A 23,106-nucleotide genomic window follows, 5' to 3' on the forward strand; every position below is an offset into this window, starting at 1 on the left:
CACATGTATATTCTATATTTGCAGAAGAAAATGTCTATAAACCTGGCTGAGAACACTTTGTCATCCATTCTTTCAACCTCAGAAAGAACAATTATGTAAAAACATAAAAATCATTTTTCAGATAATTTTTACATTAGTAGTGTTAGGGGACAGATAGATGAGGATGGTGGGAACATGAAGTTAAGAATATAATTCTATTAAACTGGGTCCACTGTATTGACCCTCACATGCTTTCTTTTCCAAGGAGCAATTTACCTAAAGCCCTGCCTGGCCTAAGTGATATGTGGCATTCCCCAGCAGACTACCTATTTGCAGGAAAAATGCAGGCCCAAGATAATGTTGACAAGAGGAACCCAAGTTAACCTGAAGGAGGAAACTTTTGTGATCAGATCCTGAAATTCTGAGAGATAAGGTTAGTTCCTCCTAACCATAAAATCTGTAGGAATATATGGTTATGAATCTAATTGAAACCATTCAGCATGGGCCAAGATGACCTAAAGTTGCCATAACAGTGGGGACTTGAAAGTCTGTCATCTTGTTGTAAGTCAAAAGTCAAGAGGTGGACCTAGGCGGGACTCTCTGGAAACTTCTCTGGGATCCCCAATAAAACCGGAGTGCAGGAAAGGCACACTATACCTGTCCTTCTGAGACAACTCACTCTCTCCCTTAAGAGTGTCCCGTTACCCTTTTCCTATCCCTTCAATAAACTCATTACTATTACTCTGAGCAACATGTCTGAAATCTTACTGACTTGATGGCAAGAATCAATGTTTGAAGGTGGTCTTCATGCTGTCTCAGTTTCTTAGTTGGTCTCAGCTCTGTAACAGTAGGAGTCTGATATTTTTCTAGAAATGAAGTTGTCTTAAGTAAGTTATCTTGGTTACCTAGATACTATGCACAGTGTTAATGACATGGTTTGCTAAAAACATGAGCCAATCTTGATAAGTTTCCAAAGAAAAAGAAAAACAAAAATCTACAGTCTTTATTCAATAAATTTGGCAGTTGCATTTCTAAGATAAAAGCACATTAAATTCTGCAAAAGTGTATTCGTAAAATAGTATTAAATTCTTTGCTCAGATAATTATAAAGATTTTTTTACACCTACTTGAATGTACAGACATTAAATAATTATGTGGGATATGATTATGGGTTGTATAGTGACCACCCAAAATTCATATTTCCATAACCCAACCCCCAGTGCCTGACCTTTATTTGGAAATGGGGTCACTGCAGGCATTAGTATTAGATAAGATGAGGTCATGTGAGAGCAGGGTGGACCCCTAATCCAATAGGACCAGTGTCTTTATATAAAGAGAATATTTGGATACAGATATACACACACAGGGAAAACATCATGTGAGGATGAAGGCAGAGACCTGGATAATTCTTTATAAGCCAAAGAATATCAAAGTTGGCCAGCAAACCATCAAAATCTAGGAGGGAGACACAGAAGAGACTCAGACAGCCCCCCCAAAAGGCCAGTCCTGCCAAAACCTTGATCTCAGGTTCTGGTCCCAGATCTGTGAGAAAATGTATTTCTGATATTTAAGGCACCCAGTTTGTGGTTCTTTGTTGCAATAGTGCTTGGAAACAGATACAACATGTGTTATAGTGATACTTATCAACAGGTATCTTTCTTTAACGTAATTTTTAAAATCTGGTGAGTGTAGGGCCCATTCAATATATTTCATTTTTATGCAGTGCCATGCAAATGATATATTGTCTTTTGGGGAATGAGGGAAGATATAGAGAGAAAGCCATACAATTCCCAGGGTGGAGGTAGAAGCATCTTATGGGACATGAGCTGAGTACCTGACGAACAACCCTATGTTTCAGGAAAAGTATCTTCGGCCCATGTCCCGTCACAGCCCTAACAGCATCACAGCAGTGGTGTCATGTACAAGAGCAGGGCTGATGGCAGGCCAGAGCAGTCAGCCAGTCATTCTCCAGGAAGTGGCACTCAGTTATCTGGATGTTTCCCTAGAGACAGAAAAAAACAAAGAGAAAAAACAACAAAGCCTTTATAGAGTTTATATTGACATACTTTGGGGGAAGTGCCTATTCCCAGGGTGAACTCTCCTAGGCCACAGAAGTTACTGAGCTGTAGAAATAAGGCAGCTGCCCTCAGGCAACTCAGAGTCTGTCTGTGGAAGGAGTACCCCAGGAAAAGAAATACTGAGCTGTTAAGGAAGATGGGCATGCCCATGGCAAAGGGAAGAAGGGAACCTGCGAGATGAGTACCTAAAGTGTCAGAGCTGGTAACAGCTCCATGGTACTGGACAGTGTGTCAGTTACTTGACAGCTAACGAGAGAAGATCATTTTTTTAACACCCTCTACTGGACAATGAACTGTTTTTTTTTTTTTTTCACCTGTAACATTGCTAATATCAAATGCACGGAGGTTTTCCACACCAACAACCAGTTCTCCAGTTCTCTGATACCAGCTAAGTGTCCCACAATCCAGTTCAATTTTGATACTAACTACCCAAAGCCACTATTAGACTCTATATGTTTAAAGGCTGATTTCCCAAGACTATCTCACTTCAGACACCAATTGTAAATACAGCATTATCAGGTTACCCATACTTCTGTCTGACTTGGATACAAATTTGGGGTACTCACTAACCCTTCTTCTAAGATTTATAATTTACTAAAAAATTCATAGAACTTAGGACATTACTTACTACTATTGGGTTATTATAAACGGTAAAACTCAGGAATGGCCAGATGTTAAAGATGCCTATGGCAAGGTATGAGAAGAGCCATAGCCAATCTATACCCTCTCTGGGTGCCTTCATAATAATCCAGAAACTCCGTGAATCTCAATGTGTAAGGGTTTCAACAGACCAAAGTTAGTTTGTAAAATATGTCACAATATCCTCTGTCCTATAAGATGATTAATTTCACAAATTCTATATGGGTTTCCTAGCAGCCAAGGTGAAGAAGGAAGCATAATCATACTTTTCATAAGGCAAAATTGAACAATTAAATGTAAGCAAGAACAATTATTAAATCAATCTCTAGTCCCTCTCCCCTCCCTGGAGATTGTGGAGTAGAACTCCAAGTTCCAGACCTTTAGTCAAGGTTTGAACTTCTTGACAAGCAACTCCCACCCCAGAGCTATCTAGGAGCCCACTAAGAGTGATCTTATTAGAATAAAAGTCTCTCATCACTCAGGAAATACCAAGGGTTTAAGAACTCTGTGTCCAAAACAAGGAACAAAGACCAAATATGTAGTTATGCCAACAGGGTAAATTATTTTCAGTAATCATTATGTTCTTGAATTGCTTAGTTTTGATACAATACCTATAATACTTTCAACATTAAAGACATTATTTTAATTTTTGTATGAACTAAAAGGTGCACATGCCCAAAGAGATTATAGCTTAAAGTTTTCTGCAATAAATTTTAAAAATGTAAAGTTTCCATGTAGTCACATAGAACAATAAAATAAAGAAACTCAAGTTCTGTTTCTTTATCTTTATAATCACTGTAAGTCACTGTTTAAATGCTTGGATATGTAGTTCCAGCAGAATTGGAGAAATAAACTGTAACTATAGTGAACTCCCCTAATCCTGAAATACTCATAGACTAAGCTCCCCATATGAATGTGTTATAGGTAAGTACACTACCATCTGACTGGAAGCTCTGAGCTCACTTCCATGTAGAACATAGTATATGCTAAAGGATAAATATTAAAAACAAGCAACTGCGAATCTTCTATATTAATTATTAAACTCAACAGCAACTACAAAAACAAGTATATAGTACCAGTATATAGAACTTAGACCATCAAAAGATTACTTTCTCCTCACCCAGCCCTTGGGAGGAGGAATTGAAAGAAAGCAAAGGATGTATATATAGCAGGCCAGTTAGGAGAGAGCTCGTGGAAGAGAACATGGAGGCTTAACTTGGGAAAATACATTGAAAGAAATTTAGGTGGTGGGACATGATGACTGATTGGCTCTTCAGTTGGAGACAGAAATGTGGCCATATTAGCTTCCCGTTTTCTGGATGGGATATCAGGTGGATTGTGGACTTGTTGGTATGTGAATAGGGATGGACACCAAAGTAATAGAAGTAATTGCCTAGGATGACAGGGTTGTATAATAATTCTAAAACTTCATGATTTCTAACAAGGGAAAAGAATACATTAGCAAATCATGTCTCCATTTTGCAACTAGAAAACCAAGGCACTGAGGGGTGAAATCACTTTCCCATAGCAAGTTAGGAGAAAGATTGGGTTAATTTTTTTTTTTTTTTAATGGGAGGGTGGGTACCAAGGATTGAACTCAGGGGCACTCAACCACTGAGCCACATCCCCAGCCCTATTTTGTATTTTATTTAGAGACAGAGTCTCACTGAAGTGCTTAGCATCTCACTTTTGCTGAGGCTGACTTTGAACTCTAGATCCTCCTGCCTCAGCCCCTCGAATTGCTGGGATTACAGGTATGCGCCATTAGTGCCCAAACCCGGGATTAAATTTTACTTTATCATGTGGATCCAGAAGTTTAGTGTAACTTCATTTTAAGAACCCATCCTTGATAAAACTTTGCAGATAGGAAAAGAAATAATAGAGCTTGTCACTTTGCCTTACCAAGGAAGATCTGTCTATAGACATCAGTCTCTGACAAGTGGAATTCACACCTAAAGAGCAGGAGGTACGAAGGAGCAATATGAACTATTTTTTTTTCTAAAAATAATGTTTTAAATTTAAATATGGCTTTCAGTAATTCCAGGAAGGCTGCCAGAGATGTGGAAGAAAGCCGGCAGAACACAGTATCCAACCAGGAGGGAAGGTATCTCAAGTGCTGGAGAAGCTGCTTGTGCTGGTATTTGTCCAGACTCCAATGCAGGTATCTTTCCACTCCAATTACACTATGAGCTACTTGAGAACAAGACTGGATTTTTGCCATCTGATATTCCCAGTGCCTAAGCAAGGGGTCTCACACATGGTAGGTGCTCAATAATTGTAAAATAATGAAAAAAACTCAATGGAATAGAAGGAATACCAGGATACAAGAATCAATAAACTGGATCTAGAAAAAATAAAACATGCATCCCTAATCCAAAAGGCTTCTGTCAGCTCTAAAATTCTGCAGAAAGGATGGCCAATTCCTGAAGAATTAGCATTTTTCTCTCTGGTTATGAGAAAGAACCAAAGATTCAAATGTCAGAGCTATCTTTCTTCTTCTAGATCCTTATTCTAAGGAACTTCAGGGTGAGAAAAAGCCTACAACTTGGTGAACATGGGTCAGAATTTGAACCATCTTCCTGCTCCAAGGCCACTGCTCCCTCCACAGGTCCATTTCCTTCCTTCATTCACAGAATTAATGAAAATGTTTTCTTTTATAACATTTTTCAAGGTATTCTCTTTAAAAGTGTCATTATGATTCTTCCTGGGAATTGGACACTCGTATTATAATACACTGGAAATTATCAATGAAGGTTATTAGATCCTGTGAATATATATATATATATATATATATATATATATATATATATATATATATATATATATACACACACACACACAAACACACACTCACACACACAAGGGGAACTAAAATTGAAGCCAAACAATATATTTTATGTGGTGGTGAGGATCAAACCTAGTACCTTGCACGTACTAGGCAAGTGTTCTAGCACTGAGCCACAACCTCAGCCTCAGAAATTCTCTTGATTGATTTGCTTACCAATCTCTCAGTACTGGTATTGCCAACTATAACACAGAGAGAACCAAGAACACTTCAGGTGCTGTTAACAGGACTAAAATTTCTAGCCATATAGACCCTTTCTATGGCAGTTAGTGACTCAGAACTCAGAACAAAACCCACTGGAGAATTTTGTAGATCAATATTTTCCCCTCTGGGCTAATAAAATATCTAATTTTGTTATAAAGAATGACTTTGGAAACTTGTTTTGCAGAAGTTTCTATATAATATAAAATACAGTAGAATTTAGAAATAAGTTGGATCGGTTACACTCAACCATAATAGCTTCAGTTAGGACACAGTTTAGGAAGTCCCATCAATCTCCTACAATCTCCTTGAATGAATGAGACCTTCCTTTGGTCTCTTTACTGTATTAAATTGTTGTCAAGCAATAAATAAGTATCTATAGATTTATACCAGACAGAAAGTGACAAGACTTCTGTAACAAGAACATTTAGACTAATCTACTCATAATCTGATTTCCTAGTTTTTATTTCCTACTTATTTTCATGTATACTTAATCTGCAACTTTCTGTGTTTCCTAAGGACCTCATTAACTATCTTTGTGTATTTTGCAAGCCATAGTGGTATCCGTGGCAAAATTGGGGTCCACCAAGTGGCTGACTACAGCAGTGGCTTTCAATAGTTCCCTATCATTATCTGTCTACAGAAGTAGTTAGCCATCTTTTGTATCCAGTACATTGTTTTTAAATCAGCAAATATTCTACATGTTTTTTTTGAGAGAAAGTCATTGGTTGTATTTCATCAGAAAAAAGGGTTGAGAAAAGAGACATGGGTTATTTTGATTATAAGTACATGTTAAAAAGTAAATTCTATATATTGTCCATACATCTTACACATTACTATACAAGACCAAGATGGGAGACAGAAGTACAAAGTGAAGATCTCACAAACACATTTTGACTTTTGAAATTAAGATGATAATGATTATACTTCATTAAAAAATGAAAAATCCAAAACAAATAATATATCAAATAAGGCACAATTGAGGACTTTCCTTTGCAAATTGGGAAGGATTTGGACAAACTCGGATGTATTTGCCTCACTATTAGATAATCAGGTATGAAACAGAGGTCTTCCAGACATTCCCCTGTTCCAAATGCACACATTTAGAATCATCACTGGTTAGATCATATTAAAGGCCATGAGATAACATGGAACCACCAAAGGGAGAGGGTATAATCAGGGAAGAAAAATACCTAAGACATTCCATCATGGGGAGAGGAAAGAAGATGAGGAACCAACAAATGGAGAAGGGAAGTTGAAATTCAAATTGCAGAATATTATATATCAAATTTCAGAGTGCTCACGCCTCAGAGAACCAGAATATTCACCGAGCGCATGCTTTCTACTAGTCACTTCCACATCCTGGAATTTTCCTGAAAAAGAGATTGAACTCAAATATGCAGGGGCCAGAACAAGGAAAAAAAATCTCCTGATACAGGTGAGTTCAAGACCAGAGAGAGGAGTGAAGAGTGCTTGAGAAGGCAGTTCTCCTGCAAAGGAATTTTTAAAATACTCTTCTCAATTTTTTGAGCAAAGAAAACTACTTCTGTGGAACAAATATGACCTGTATGGGTTTTAACTTTGTGACACCTTCTATGTATTAACTCTTCAAAAGATAAAATATTCCTAGTTTCTAAGCAGCATAAAGGGATCCAAGGCTTTGAAACTAGTAGCAGGCCAGAGAGCCCATGTTCCTTTTACTATACGAAATTGCTTTCCTGAAATTTCTGAAACCAAGTAGACTGTAATCTAAGCATTAAGCTGGGTCTTGTATAACTTTTGAAGTGAACAAAAAAAGTAGAGAAATTTATTTCATTTGTTCCAAAATATTCTCACTAGAACTTTTATATTTCTTGCCCCATCCCATCCATGTTCTAAATTAAAAATAGAGCTTTGTGTATTTTTTTTCTTTTTCTTTTCTTTCTTTCTTTTTTTAAATAAAAGTTCTACATCTTTGAAGTGTGAAGGAAATATATGGAACCTCTTTTGGTTTTGATATGAAATTCCCCCAAAGTTCCTGCATTAATACCAGCAGTGAAATTATTAAATCATGAGAACTGTACCTATTACAAGGATTAATCTATTTGATGGATTAATGACTTGAAAGGAATACTGTATTGCATGGTAACTGTAGGCAGGTGGCGCACTGCTGGAGAGGTGTATATGGAGGTGTGCTCTAAGGGATTATATCCTGTCCCCTTGGCTCCTCCTCTTATTTCTCTCTGCTTCCTGGCTGTCATGATGGGAACTGCTTCCCTTCACCATGCCCTTCTACCATGATGTTCTGCCTCACCTCGGGCTCAGAGAAATGGAGTTGACCAACCATGAGCTGAAACCTCTGAACCCATGATCCCAAATAAATGTTTCCTCCTCTAAATTTTTCTTGTTGGGTATTTTGGTCAGTGACACACAACTGACTGACACAGACTCTAAACTCAGATGAAGAAGGGCCAACACACATCCATGTATCTTAAGGGCTTTGAGGAGTATTCATGGCTCCCTGAACATAGCGCTGGTAATTAACTGGGCCCAAATGCTGCCCATTGTTCCTGGACTTAACTTGCCTTTTTCTCTCTTTACTTTCTGATTTACTTTGGGATTCTGAATGCCTGTGTATAATAGGTGGTGTGTGGGCACTCTCTCTTGGCTGTACCCCTGTTTTACCTTATGGAACTCACAGGGGGCAGCGGGAAGAATGTTAAGACAGTAAGGTGATGAGTGAGGCCAGGCTCTGCCCTGTACTATCTAGGTGACCTTGCGGCAAGCCACACAGCCTTTCTGAACCTGTTTTTCATTTTTTAAAATTCTTTAATGGGGATCAAAAATACCATTTTTTATTACTTCCTCAGATGATCCTGAACCTACAGTAAAGTACTCGTCATTTCTCCCCTATAAGGACACTTTATTAAACTTTCTGAGCTTAAGGATTCTCATTTTAAGAGTAAGTATGGGGCTGGGGTTGTGGTTCAATGGTAGAGCACTCACCTAGCACAAGGAGGCACTGGAACCCTCAGCACCACATAAAACTAAATAAATAGATAAAATAAAGGTCTAAAAAAGTAAGCAAAGGGAAAATAATGTGATGTGGAGAGAGGAAAAGGCAGGTTTAAAAAAAATTAGAAGGTGAGCAAGGGAATCACCTTGGGATAGAGAAAGGAGTGCCCACCTAGGTGCAGAACTTACAAAACTCATGCTCTAATGTTATGTGCTTTAGAAGTTCCTCACTTCAGAGACAATCTTGTGTTCCAGGGAGTGGGAACAGTGTGAGGGCAGAGCTGAGGCCACAGCTGCTGGCCCAGCTGTGAGTTTTCTTACTCTGACTCTAAAGCAAAAGGCTGTCTGGTGTTCAGGAGTGCCTGGTCTGTGTGAAATTACATGACTTAAAATAAAGACTGTGAGTGGTACCTTCAGAACTGAAATGGGCTCCAGAAAGGTTGATTTTCAATCTATTTCAAATCTATTCATAAATGATGAATATTTAATGAAAAATTAAGTATTAAATTTACCTGTCTAAAAATATTTGTAAATCAAAGTATAACTCTTATAGGATATTGATGTTTATCATCTGACCATGAATCTATAATGATATCAGTGACCACAAGAAACAAGAAGACAAAAATCTGAAGAATCATCAACACCTATGTGTTAGCTTTGCATCATTGTGACTATTACCTGAGAAAAACAACTTAGAGGATAAAAGATTTATTTTGGCTTATGGTTTCAGAGCTTGGCCAACTGTCTCCAAGGATGAAACATCATAGTGGAAGGATGTGGCAGAGGAAAGCTACGTGGCTTATGCAACCAGAAAGGAGAGAGAGAGAGAGAGAGAGAGAGAGAGAGAGGAAGAAAATGGGACAGGGAGAAGAAATAACTTTCTAGGGCACGCCTCCAGAGATCTAATTCCTTGAACCGTGCCCCACCACCTAGTTTCCACCACTTCCCAGTAGTCCATTCAGTTATTGATGGATTAACACACTGATGAGATCAGAGTCCCCCAAATCCAATCACTTCCCAATGTCATACCTCTGAACTACCAAAGTCTCCATCTCTGTATTGGGGAATATGCTTTCCATGCAATAACCTTTGAAAATATGCCAGATAGAAACAAAAACATTTGACCTCTGGTATCCAAATGATCTTGCTCATTTCACATTGTAAAATACATTCAGTCCTAAAATACATTCAGAGTCCTATGGTCTTAACAGTTCAGCATTGCCCCAAATCCAAATGCAAACTCTTCTCTAACACTCAAAGCAAACTTTTAGCTATGATTTCCTATAAAAATCAAAAACAAGTTAAATATTTTCAACATAATTTCACAGGGCAAATATTTACATTTCAAAAGAGAAATAGGGGCATAGAAATAATGAATGGGACCAAAGCAAGATGGAAACCCAGCTAGTCAAACAATTCTTATAGCTCCAGTATCAGTGGCATATGGTGGCAGAATATGGCTTCCAGAAAGCTTGGGCAGCCAGCCATGCCCCTATGGCCTTGCTGGTTACAGCCCATGTGTTCTCTCTCTTAGGCTGGCTCTGCTTGCTGCCTGAAGCTTTCCTTAGCAGATGTTTTATGTTCCTGGCATCTTTAACTTCTTGAGTTCTCAATTTAGGTTTCATTCTCACAGCTTCATGTATTGCTCTCTCAGAGGATTCCTGCAGAGATTTTGATCCTGATCATATTGACTGGCTTTGGAGGCCTTCCTTTGAAATCTCAGTGGAAGCCTTCATGATGCCATAACTTACATTTTTTTTATGCCTGCCAAACCACCACCACATGAGTGATGCCAAGGTATGCTGCCAACAAATCTGGGCCTGCCTAGACCACGGTTGGAGTGGCCTCTGAGTGCCTGGATGACTAAGCATGCTGAAATGAAATGAAATGAATTCTGGGGTAATAACTTCCTAGGTGACCCTGCGTAAGCAGGGTGTCCCAGCAATCTCTTCTCAAAGTAAAGTCCTTCAAATGAGTTTACACTCTTACAACTTTAAAAATGAGATGGGTGGGGTCTTGCCAATTATAAAGATGCCCTCAAAGTATCTATCCTATTGTCTGCGTGCAAAGTTCTTAGCTTCTCTTTAGTGGTACTAATCTCTTCAGCAATCACAATTACTTTGGCCCCAATTTTACCTGAACTTTTCTGGACAAAAAGCCAGTTTTTCAATTCTTTCCATCATTCTTTTTGCTCCCAATTCTCATTATAAACCTGACTAAAATCTGCCAGCAATACCCATGCCATTGCCTGAATCCTGCTCTGTCTTGAAAGTCCATCAAATTAATTGATCTATTATCTTTAAATTCAGCCTCACAAAAAGTTTCAGGATAAAAATGTAGATAAGTTCCAGAATGTGGCATTCATGGGCTCTAGTCTAATTCCCCATAAAGTCCTCATGTGCACAAATCTTCATGTGTACAATCTTTACTGTCCACATTCTTATTGGCATTCTAGTCTTCCATGATCACATGAAACTCATCCATTAAGCTCTGCTTATAACATTCTAAGGCTTTTCTAGCCTGCAGCTTCTAACTTTTCCAAACTCCTTCTGAAAGCCAGTTCCAAAGTCTTCTGAACCATAAGGTTAGTTATAGTCACAGTAACAACCCAACTCCTGATGCAAATTTTCTGGGTTAACTTTTCATCACTGTGACAAATACCTAAGAAAAATAACTTAGATGTGAAAAACCTTATTTTAGCTCACAGTTTCTGAGGTTTCAGTTCATAGTCAGCTGGCTCTAAGGCAGAAACATAATGGCAGAAGGATGTGGCAAAAGAAAGCTACTCAGCTCATGGCAGCCAGAAAGCAGGGAGAAAGAGGAGGTATGGAAGAAGGGACCAGGGACATGAAATACATTTTCAGGCCATGCCCCAGTGATCTACATCTCCAACCATCCCCACCCCAAATAGATTAATACACCAATGAGATCAGGGATTTTATTACCCAGTCACTTACTAACATCCCCACTTCTGAAAATTGCTGTACTGGGAACCAGGTTTTGAGCCTTTTAGGGACATTCCAGATCCAAACCATAACAACTTAATTCAAAGTTAATTTAATATTTATTGCAAAAAGATTATGCCTGAAGATGCTTCAGGTCATTCACCTACAAATTACACATATAAATATCATTCTGGGATGCATAAATTTTCACACAAATTAGATGACTATTTTTAAAAAAGAAATTTATTTCATTTTTAGTCCACATTACATTGTACATGTAAGATAAATTAATTGATAATACTTAAATGATGTCATTTTTATCCCAACATGATCCAGTACAAAAACTAGACAATGATTTAATATAATTTCAATAAAGGTTGGAGTTTTTTTCATCCAATTACTGAGATAAAAATAAAGCTTTTTTTTCTAAGATTATTCTCCCTAAAGTGAGACACCTGGCATCATTGAGATGCCACTGTAAATTAATTTAAGAGGTCAGCATTAAAGACCAAATATTCTGTAGTAGTAGTAATATACATTTTTTGTAGAGTGTTATGGTAAAAAATATTATTACTAAATTAAGAATCTTATGAGAAGGAAATGTGTTAGGAATTAGCTGAAGTTCATACATATCATATATTCAGAACCAAATAAGCTGTGATATATAATTAAAATAGACATATCTGTTATAAGACTTAGGAGTATTTCATATAATAGTATTAAATAAATTACAAAATAATCCACTAAACAGTTTTTGATATTTATATGCAAGGGAGAATCTGTTTTCTCTATTTGATATATATCATTAATCAAATCTGAGGAAAGTTTAAGCCTCTAAAAAAAACTTTGAAAATCAGTCATATAAACAACTCCTCCAAATTTTTATTTGTTCAATATAATTTACATAATTTTAGGCAAGTAGTCAATGAATGCAAATCAAAAACTTCAGCTTTTACCATTTACTTTGAAAAGCTCTAATTATTAAAATAAAGCTCAAAACCAGAAATTCACTCAAATGTATTCCTAAAAAAGAAATGGAGAAACTGGAAAAAATGTGCAGAACTCACACATTAATATTTAACTCTGAAATTTTGGAATAGTATGTTAGAATAACTTTTCTATTGGAAGTCCCTTTTGAGGAATTTAATGGGATAATTTTATATTCTGCACTGAAATGGAATTTTGTAGGGAAAAACCTACAAAATTGCAGCATTTATATTTGGAACACATTCAAAATTATCATAAACAACTTCTTTTTTAAATTTTTTTAGTTATACATGGGCACAATATCTTTATTTTGCTTATTTATTTTTATGTGGTGCTGAGGATCAAACCCAGGATCTTACACATGCAAGGTGAGCACTGTACCACTGAGCCACACCCCCAGCCCATAAACAACTTCTTTGTGACTTTTGTTTTATAAAAATATTTGTTGAATGGAGATAAAATTGGTGAAAATATCATGGCCACTACATCTACAAATTCTAATGCAGAAAAGGTTAGAATTAATTTAGGAATTATGTAAAAATTAGGATTAATCTTTTTTTAAAAAAATTTATTGTTTCTTTTTAGTTATACATGACAGTAGAATGCATTTTGATATATATTGTACATACATGGATTATAACTTCCCATTCTTTCGGTTGTACATGATATGAAGTTACATTGATTGAATATTCATATATGAACTTATGAAAGCAATGTCTACTTCATTCTACCATCTTTCCTATTTCTATCCTCCCTCCCTTCCCTTCATTCCCCATTTTCTAATCCAAAGTACTTCTATCCCTCCCCGCCTCCCTTATCATATGTTAGCATACACATGACAGACAGAACATTTAGTCTTTGGATTTGGGGGATTGGCTTATTTTACTTAGAATAATAGTCTCCAGTTTCATCCATTTATCAGCAAATGCCATAATTTTATTTTTTATGTCTAAGTAATATTCCACTGTGTATAAAAAATAGTTGCAACTATTAACCAGAACCCAAACTAATGGGGCTTTAACAGAATCTAACTGACCTGCAAGAATGGAAATATTCAAGGTCCAGCCCCCTCTTCCCATCCTGTCATATCTAAGAAGGGAGAAATTATAACTTGTGCAATAACGGTCTAGAAGCATAGTCTCGTAAAAGACTGAAACTCAATAATAATAGGACTATAAAGCACTTCCGCTACACACACACACACACACACACACACACACCTTATCATCACAGTACTAATTATGCATTTATAGCAGTTCCTTTTTCTTAGTACATCATGTCTGGCTATCTACAAAAAAAAAAATTATAAGGTGTACTAGAGGGTATTAACACACGCAGTTTGAAGAGGCAAAGCAAACATCAGGGCCAGACTCAGATAGGGCAGGGATGTTGAAATGATCAGACCAAGAATTTGAAATGTTTTGGCAGAGTTGTTGGAATTATCAAACCAGCAAAGGACTGTGATTTATCTAAGTGCTCTACTGGATAAAGTAGACCGCATGTGAGAACATATAGACAATGCAAGTTGAGAGCCAAAAATTCTAAGAATGAAACACAATTAGATTCTAGAGATCAAAAATACTCTAACAGAAATAAAGAATCCTAGCTGGGCATGGTGGCACAAGCCTGTAATCCCAGAGGCTCTGGAGGCTAAGGTAGGAGCATTGCAAGTTCAAAGCCAGCCTGAGCAATTTAGCAAGATCCTTAGCAATTTAGGGAGACCCTATCTCAAAATAAAAATTAAATAGGGCTGGAGATGTGGCTCAGTGATTAAGCACCCCTGGGATCAATCCCTGGTACCCCTCCCCACAAAAAGAAATGAAGAATCCTTTGATTGGTTTCTTAATAGACTGGAAATTACTGTAGAAAGAATCTTTAAAATGGAGGACATCTCAATAGAAACCACCCAAACTGAAAAGCAAAAGGTAAGCATTCTGAAAAAAAAAAAAAAAAAGAACAGAGTATCTGGGAACTGTGGGGCATCTCTAAAAGTCAGACATATTCATGATGGGAAAATCAGAAGAAGGAAAAGAGAATGGAACAGAAGAAATATATGAAACAAGAAAGACTAAGAATTTCCCCACGTTAATGTCATACCAACCACAGATCGAAGAAACACAGAGAACAGACACCAAGTGGATACACACCACAAAAGAAAAAAAAGCAATTTATGTGTATAATTTTTAAACTATAAAAATCTATATATAAAGAAAAATTCACAGAAGAAATGAAAGAGAAAAATACTTTATTCATATTGGAGAGCAAGTACAAGAATTACTTTTGACTTTTTCAGAAACCATACAAAAAAGAAGAGTATAGTATGAAATATTTAAACTATTGAGACAGAAATGCCCCTGTCCTAGAATTCTGTGCCTTGCAATATTATTCCTCAAATGTGAAAGAAAGAAAATGACTCACTTAGATGAAAATTGAGGGTATTTGTTTCCAGTAGACCTGCCTCTTAAGAAATGTTTATGTACAGATGCATGATTTGATCTTTTTATTTGTGTGTGACCAAACTCATTGCAAAAAGAATGTGATCAGGTTTTCAATTGATAAAAAGGAAGGCAATCAGGAGAAAGGAAAAAACAAGGGTAGTGATAAGGTAACATTCATATTTGCTAAAAATGGGTATTAAATTTGGGCCAAAGTTTTCTAATAGCTAATTATAAGACTAAACAGTATAATCCAGAATACACTAAAATTAGTAGAAACTTGAAGGATCCAATTATTCCACCAGCCTTCCCAAGCTCTTCTTTCAGTACAGAAGCATTTATGAACTTCCTTCTAAAACAAAATCAGAATTCAGATTCCAGTTGTATTCAAAATAAAAAATAAATAGACCAAAAGTATTGTCCAGGTATATTACAGTGAGGATAAATTGCAAACACCACAAATTACACCTTAACAGGCTTGTATCCTAAAAGGCAGCGTCATTATTAATGCTCACCATGCTATACACTGTGACCTGAAGAATAGTGAGCAGTCCTTGACTTAACTGCTACAGGAGCAGCAAGCAGGACAGCTCTGGGCACATGTAGGTACAGCCCTCCTCTCCCATGTCACCACAAGGAAACCAGAATCCTCAACCCCAGCCCTGTAGGGGTTGGCTTAACTCTTTGAGTTCCCTAATGCATGGTGAAGTTAAACAGTTTGGCACCTCCCACAAAGCAAATGCAAGAATGACTGAGCAAGCCAGGCACAGATGCTGCAGGGAGAAAAGGAGCCTGTTGTGGCCTGCTAACAACTCCTGCTTACATCTGACACACAGAGGTGTACATAGAGACTAAGTCACAAGAGAAGCACTTTTATACCTCTAAGTCTTCTCTAAACATGCAACTGGAAGGACAAGCCTTGGTACTAGCTGGGGGCTGCCCTACTGATTCAGGGAGCCAAAGTAGAACAAAATCTGCAACTCTGTGGCCAGTCTGCAGTGAGATTAATGAGGACCGCAGAATTGCCATCAGCACAGTGTGTGTGCATGCATGCGTGTGTGTGTGTGGTAAGAAATTGTTCTTGCACCACACAGCTCTTATTCTGTCTGTTCTGTCTCCTTCTTTAGTGATGGTGTGTCTTCATAAAACAAAGTACACACTCTGCAGCAACTCCTCTCTCCTGCTTACCCCCAGCCTGGTCACCTTAGATGAAAGATTTGTTTAGTTACCACAAAGCAAACACTGCTGCTGGCAGAACTTTTGAGAAGAAAAGTCATCAACTGACCGATACCACTCACCTTTGGCTCTAGTGCTGGGGAATCCCAGGCCACTGAAACACTTGAGTGGTGCCCCAGTGTCAGATCTTAACCCAGCTGAACAGATGGAGCAGTCACCTTTGTCTCATTTTACATTGAGGTAGAGGTCTCAGATACAGGCACTGAAGGAAGCCATTCTCCCTCTAGCATGCAGAGGTTGAAGAGCAATATGGTCTAGGTTCAAATTTAGTTTTGTCAGGTACTCGCTGTATGATCTGGGAAAGTTACATTCCCTGCTTCTACTTCTTCAGCCAGAAGGAGGGTTTCACTTCTTCAGAGGGTTATTGTGGGGATTTAATTAGCTAATATATCTGAAGGGCTTAGAACAGTGACTGGCACAAAATCAGAGTTATATGTACAGTTCCCTAAATAAGGTGGTTGAGGCTAAGTAAACAAGGAGTGAGCAGATAACACTAAACTTGACCACAGGGAGCAGAGGCTGACATCTCCTGGCTCTACCACAAACAATCCAATGTCTCAAGCAAATCACTTACAGTCTTTAGGTCTTATTTTCTCCAACTTTATCTAGCAATATCAACTTCTTTCCAGGATTGCTTTAAAAGTCCATGAGATGTTGAAGCCATCAACATTTTGTAAATAAGTATTCAAATGTTGGATGTAAGTCCTTCTGTGTTTATTTTCTATTGTAATAGCTTTATTGACATCATACAGCTCACCTATTTGAAGTGTACACTTCAGAGGTTTTTAATATTTTCAGTTATCCAACTATCACCATAATCATAATCAATTTTAGGATATTTAGAACATCATTTTCCCCAAAGAAGCTCCATATCCTTTAGTAGTAATCTGTATTTCTCATATTCACCCTCAGAACTAGGCAACTTCTTTCTGTCTATATAAATTTGCCTATTCAGGACATTTTATATAAATGAATTATGGAATGTATTGTTTTGTAATGGGGTTCTTTGACATAGCATGATGTTTTTAAGGTTCCTCCATGTTTATAAAATAGATAACCACATGTTATGCATCCAAATTATGAGCAAATGGACATTTGTGTTGTTTCCTTTCTTGTGTTACTATGAAAAATGCTTCTAAGTGATAGTGAAGAGTTGGCATTTTTTTGTGTTAGTGTGCTAGGTAGGCATTGTGATCAGTGTTTTTCTAATGTCTTGCTCAGCTGAAGGCAGTCACTGTAAGGTAGGTAGAAATGTTGCTTGATTGGCCAGATGTGGGACATGGGTCCATCTGTGAAATCAGGATGCACCTCAATTGAGGGAGGAATGTTTCCTCAAAGAAAAGTTGAAACACACTGCTATGATTTAGGTATTAGATGTCCTCTAAAAGTTCATGTGAGACAATGCAAGAGGGTTTACAGGTGAAATCATTAGGTTATGAGAGCCTCAACCTAATTAGTGCATTAATCCTCTGATGGGGATTAACTGGCTGCTAACTGTAGGCAGGCAGGGTGTAGCTGGAGGACATAGCTGGGTCCCTGGGGGTGTGCCTTTAGAATATATATTTTTTCTTGTTGAGTGGAGCTCTTTCTCTGCTTCCTGGTGCCATGTTTTCAGCTGTTTCCCTTTGCTACCTGCTTCTGCCATGATATTCTGCCAGGAGGATTTGAGTCAGCTATCTATGGACTGAAATCTCTGAAACCATGAACCCCAGAATAAACTTTCTGCTTCTAACTGTTCTTGTCATGTCTTTTTGGTCATGTAGCAACCAAGCTGACTAAAACATTTACCAAAATGGAAATGCAGGCAAGCATTCAAGGGGAGCACTCACCTATGACTACACTTAGGCTTCGGCTGCACTAACAGAAGTAAAGCATTCAGATCTCAGTAAGTAAGAGCACATGTGTAGCTCTTTTGATCAGAACCTACCTGGCTGGTTATATAAAATGCTCAAGTAAGATTTTGACAGGAATAGCATTTTTTTTGTATTGGTTTGCCCTGAGTGGTTCCTCTTTGTGCCTTTTATCTGTCATTATTAGACACTGCTTTTACTCACAAGTACACCATACTTTGATGAAGTAAATTAGAGAAAGATACTAGAACTTGGCAAACAAGTGAGAGAGCATCAGGAGACATATGTCCAAGATGACAAAAGTCCAAGCTTTATAAAGTGCTGGGAAACCAGGGTTTTTCATCCAAGAGAAAGCTAACATGAGACAAGAGTTGTCCTCAACACACGAAGAACACCCAATTAAAGAGAAGGATAGAATTGTTTTATGTGATTCCAAGAGATGAAGTGGTACCATCAGTAGAATTAACAGGAGAAAATGTCAACTGTATGTAGGAATAAAATTTCTGAGCACTTTGCTATACTTAATCCAGTCATATAGGGGAGACACCAGAATGGGGAAAAATCTTGGAGTCTTGAGAAGGATTTGTGTGAAGTCACCATATGTAATAAATCAGACCACAGATCTTAAAGAATAAGCAGTGTCAGACATAAAACAGATTTAAAATAAAAACAAGAGGTGGATTTTAAAAAGAAAAAGAGATTGGAGGAAGGCAATAATTGTCCCTGCAGCTAAGGCAGGCTCCTGAGGTTTAACTCCTTGATCTGTCCTATGACATTGGTGTCATGGAGGAGATGGTACTTAAAGGGTTACCTAAAAGTAGTTTCAGTTCCTGCAGCAGCCTGGTAACCAGAGGCAATTCTTTCATGCAAGGTACTTTTGTGGACACAATATCCTAGTCAGGAAAGAGATGAGACCAGGAGAAATAAGATATGCCTCCAAATAACTATAGATTCTAATGCTATTATTTGTTACCTAAACAAAACCATATTTGATTCAAGTCATGTAAGAAAACTAATGTTCAAGTACCTTCTCACTTCATGACTAAAGGCAAAACAAACTAATATTCCTGTCAACTATTTTGTCACTATGACATTGCAAAAGTCAGTTAAAATCTAAAGACAAACAATTATTATTGACTAGAATTTAAACTTCTGGTTTAAATTCAAGGAAAAACTCACATGCTGGCTTTTGTCATGTCTTTATAGCTGAGTTGCCTAATACAGTAGACATGGCCACGTTAGTCAGTTTTCCCTTAGTGTAACAAAATATCTTGAACAACTAATAAGGAAGAAAGGTTTATTTTGGCTCAAAGTTTCAGAGAATTTAGTCCATGGCCACTTGGCCCTGGTGTCTGTCCCACAATGAGGAAGTACATCATGGTAGGAACACATGGGAGAGGAACTGTTTAACTTCTGGCAGCCAGGAAGCAAACAGAGAGGGTGGGTGGAGATGAGGTCCCAATATCCCTTTAAGGAAACACCTCCATTGACATTATTTCCTCCACTAGGTCCTACCACTGCCTAAAGATTCCACCACCTTCCAATAGCACCACAGGCAGGCAACTAAGCCTTTAACAAATGGGCCATTAGGGGATATTTATCCACACCATAGCACTGTTGAAACTTAATTAAAAGTTCAGTTACTTAGTTGCATTTCATAGATATAGATTAGTATTTCTACCATTATAGGATGTTCTAGTAGACACCATTGTTCTAGAATCCAAGCTGAGATTCTACAGGAAAGTATCATAAGATAGTTCTTCACACAAATAACCTAGATGATTTTAAAGACAGTCTGAAATGTGGAGGAAAAAAACTGAAGATATGAACATACACTTTAATTGCTGTATCTTAAATTATTGCTTAATTCATCAGAAAAGCAATTCATCTATAGAAATAAAGAAAATCCTTAAAGAACAAAATAAATAATATAATACAAAATATCAGAAATCTTAATATATTAGTTTAATTATTAATGAAACAAAGCAAAAGACTAAGTGAAATTGCATAGCAAAGGAAACAGCAATGTGAAGAGAGTTCATATAGAAAAGAAGAAAATCTTTGCCAACTACTCTTCTAGGTAGAGGATTAATATCCAGGATATATAAATAACTCAAAAACTTAACAATAAAACTGCAAATAACTCAGTCAATAAATGGACAGATGAACTAAACAGACATTTCTTAAAAGAAGTGCAAATGACCAACAGATATATGAAAAAAATATTTAACATATTTAGCAATCAATCCAATCAATAAATGGACCAAGGACCTGAACAGACACTTCTCAGAAGAGAATATACAATCAATCAACAAATATATGAAAAAATGTTCATCATCTCTAGCAATTAGAGTAATGCAAATCAAAACCATTCTAAGATTTCATCTCACTCCAGTTACAATGGCAGCTATTATGAAGACAAACAACAATAAGTGTTGGAGAGGATGTGGGGAAAAGATACACTCATACATTGCTGGTGGGACTACAAATTGGTGCAGCCAATAAGGAAAGCAGTATGGAGATTCCTTGGAAATCTGGGAATGGAACCACCATTTGACCACTATCCCTCTCCTCGGTCTATACCCAAAGGACTTAAAAACAGCATACTACAGGGATATAGCCACATCAATGTTTATAGCAGCACAATTCACAATAGCTAATCTGTGGAACCAACCTAGATGCCCTTCAGTAGATGAATGGATAAAAAAGTGACATATATACACAATGGAATATCACTCAGCAATAAAAGAGAATAAAATCATAGCATTTGCAGGTAAATGGATGGCGTTGGAAAAGATAATGCTAAGTAAAATCAGCCAATCCCCCCCCCAAAAAAAATGCTGAATGTTTTCTCTGATACAAGGAGGCTGATTCATAGTGGGGTAGGGATAGATTCATAGGAGGGATAGATGAACTCTAGATAGTGCAGAGGAGTGGGAGGAGAAGGGAGGGGGCAGAGGATTAGCAAGGATGGTGGAATGCAATGGACATCATTATCCAAAGTACATGTATGAAGACATGAATTAGTGTCAACATACTTTATATACACCCAGAGATATGAAAAATTGTGCTGTATATGTGTAATAAGAATTGAAATGTATTCCAATGTCATTTATTTTTAAACCATCAATTAAAAAATAGTGCATGTTGGTAGTATATCTTGAGTGACAGTATAGAATGTCAACATTCTTATAAATAACATTCATATGTATAAGTGACTGTAATTATAGGCATATATATAAATGAATAATTTTTAAGCAGCAATAAAATAATACTTCTTTTATTCAAAAACAAAGGAAAATGCAAATTAAAACTACACTGAGAGTTCATCTCACTTGAGTTAGAATAGTAATCATCAAGAATACAAAAAATAAATGCTGATGAGTATGTGAGGAAAAGGTACACTTGTACATTACTGGTGGGACTGCAGACTAGTACAGCCACTAGGGCAATCAGTATGGAAGTTCCCCAAAAAATTAGGAATGGAACCACCCCATGGCACAGCAATGTCAGCATAATATAGTGATATGCACATACCCATGTTTATAGCGGCATAATCCACAATAGCAAATATTACAGAACCAGCCTAGATGTTCATCAATAGATGAATTGATAAAGAAATGTAGTATATATACAAAATGAGTTTTTATTCATCCCATACAAAAACAATGAAATTACATCACTTGTAGGAAAAGTGAATAGAAACAAAGAGCATCTTATTAAGCAAAATTAGCTGAACTTGGAAAGTCAAGGGTCATATATTTTCCATCATATGCAGAAGATAGAAGAAAGAAAAACAGTAATCTTGTGAAAATAGAAGGGAGACTAATAGGGTAGAGGAAGGGAATAGGAAAAGGGAGGAGGAGAGGGCAAGGAGAGGTGCTGGAGTGACCAAATTATTTCATATACATGTATAAATGTATCCCAATGCACCCCAAAATTTTAAAATAATAAAATTTTTAAAAGGAGTAAAAGAAATGAGTTTAGAGACTGTTTTCTTCAAAATAAAAAAAAAGAAATTGCAGTATAATAGAGTACTAAACTGAAGTAGTGTGGGATCCAGATTAAGGCCCATCCTTGGCCACATCTCTGGATCTTTCTGGGTCTCACTTCATCTGTGATGTGAGAGGATTGAACCAGACCAGTGTTTTCAGATCGGTGGTGATGACTGATTAGTAATCAGCTTAAGAATTTGCAGTTACCTATTGTTTTTTTCCTTTTAGCAAGCATTTCTCTTTTTTGGAAATATACATTTGGAAAAACCCATCAAAATAAAAAGCCTGATGAATGTTGACACCCAGATCAAGAAGCAGAACCAGCACCTTTGTTCCCTGTGCTCACTGCTGCTTGCCCTCCCCAAGAGCAACCACTTCCCTCAATTCTTTCTCATAGATTTTTTTCTCTATAAAAATTGAGTCATTCAATATGTCTGACATCTCTTGTCAACATCATGTTTACAAGATTCATCTATGATGTTCTTCCTCATACTAATACTTCATTTATTCAGTTTTATTTATTTATCCATTCTACTCTTGGTGAACACTTAGATTATTTCCAGTTTGACAATGACACATAATGTTGCTATGGAAATTCTTTTGATATTTTAATGTATGTGATTTTGTTAAATAGATGCCAAGTATTGAAATTGCTCATCACACTTTCTTTTTTTCTTTTCTTTTCTTTTTTTTTTTTTGTACCAGGGATTGAACTCAGGGGCACTTAATCACTAAGCCACATCCCCAGCCCTATTTTGTATTTTATTTAGAGACACAGTCTCACTAAGTTGCTTAGTGCCTCTTCATTGCTGAGGCTGGCTTTGAACTCGCCATCCTCCTGCCTCAGCCTCTGGCGCATCTAGGATTACTGAAGTGCGCCACCCAGCAATCAACACACTTTTTTTTTTTTTAATCAGGTGAAA

General features: G+C 37.1%; 1 long non-coding RNA gene across 1 annotated transcript in view; it reads right to left on the reverse strand.

Moving 5' to 3' along the window:
• Positions 1 to 968: 968 nt before the first annotated feature.
• The window catches only part of LOC131424753 (uncharacterized), a 31,793-nt gene continuing 9,655 nt past the window's right edge, over positions 969 to 23,106 (reverse strand). The window contains exon 4 of the long non-coding RNA XR_009228255.1: positions 969 to 1,980. This is a non-coding gene — a long non-coding RNA (uncharacterized LOC131424753). The remainder of the gene's footprint in view (positions 1,981 to 23,106) is intronic.

The sequence above is a fragment of the Marmota monax genome, unplaced genomic scaffold (genome assembly GCF_021218885.2).
Source record: "Marmota monax isolate L192 unplaced genomic scaffold, Marmota_monax_Labrador192_F-V1.1 WCK01_AAM20220418_F8-fsc00502, whole genome shotgun sequence".
In the NCBI taxonomy this organism is placed as follows: domain Eukaryota; kingdom Metazoa; phylum Chordata; class Mammalia; order Rodentia; family Sciuridae; genus Marmota; species Marmota monax.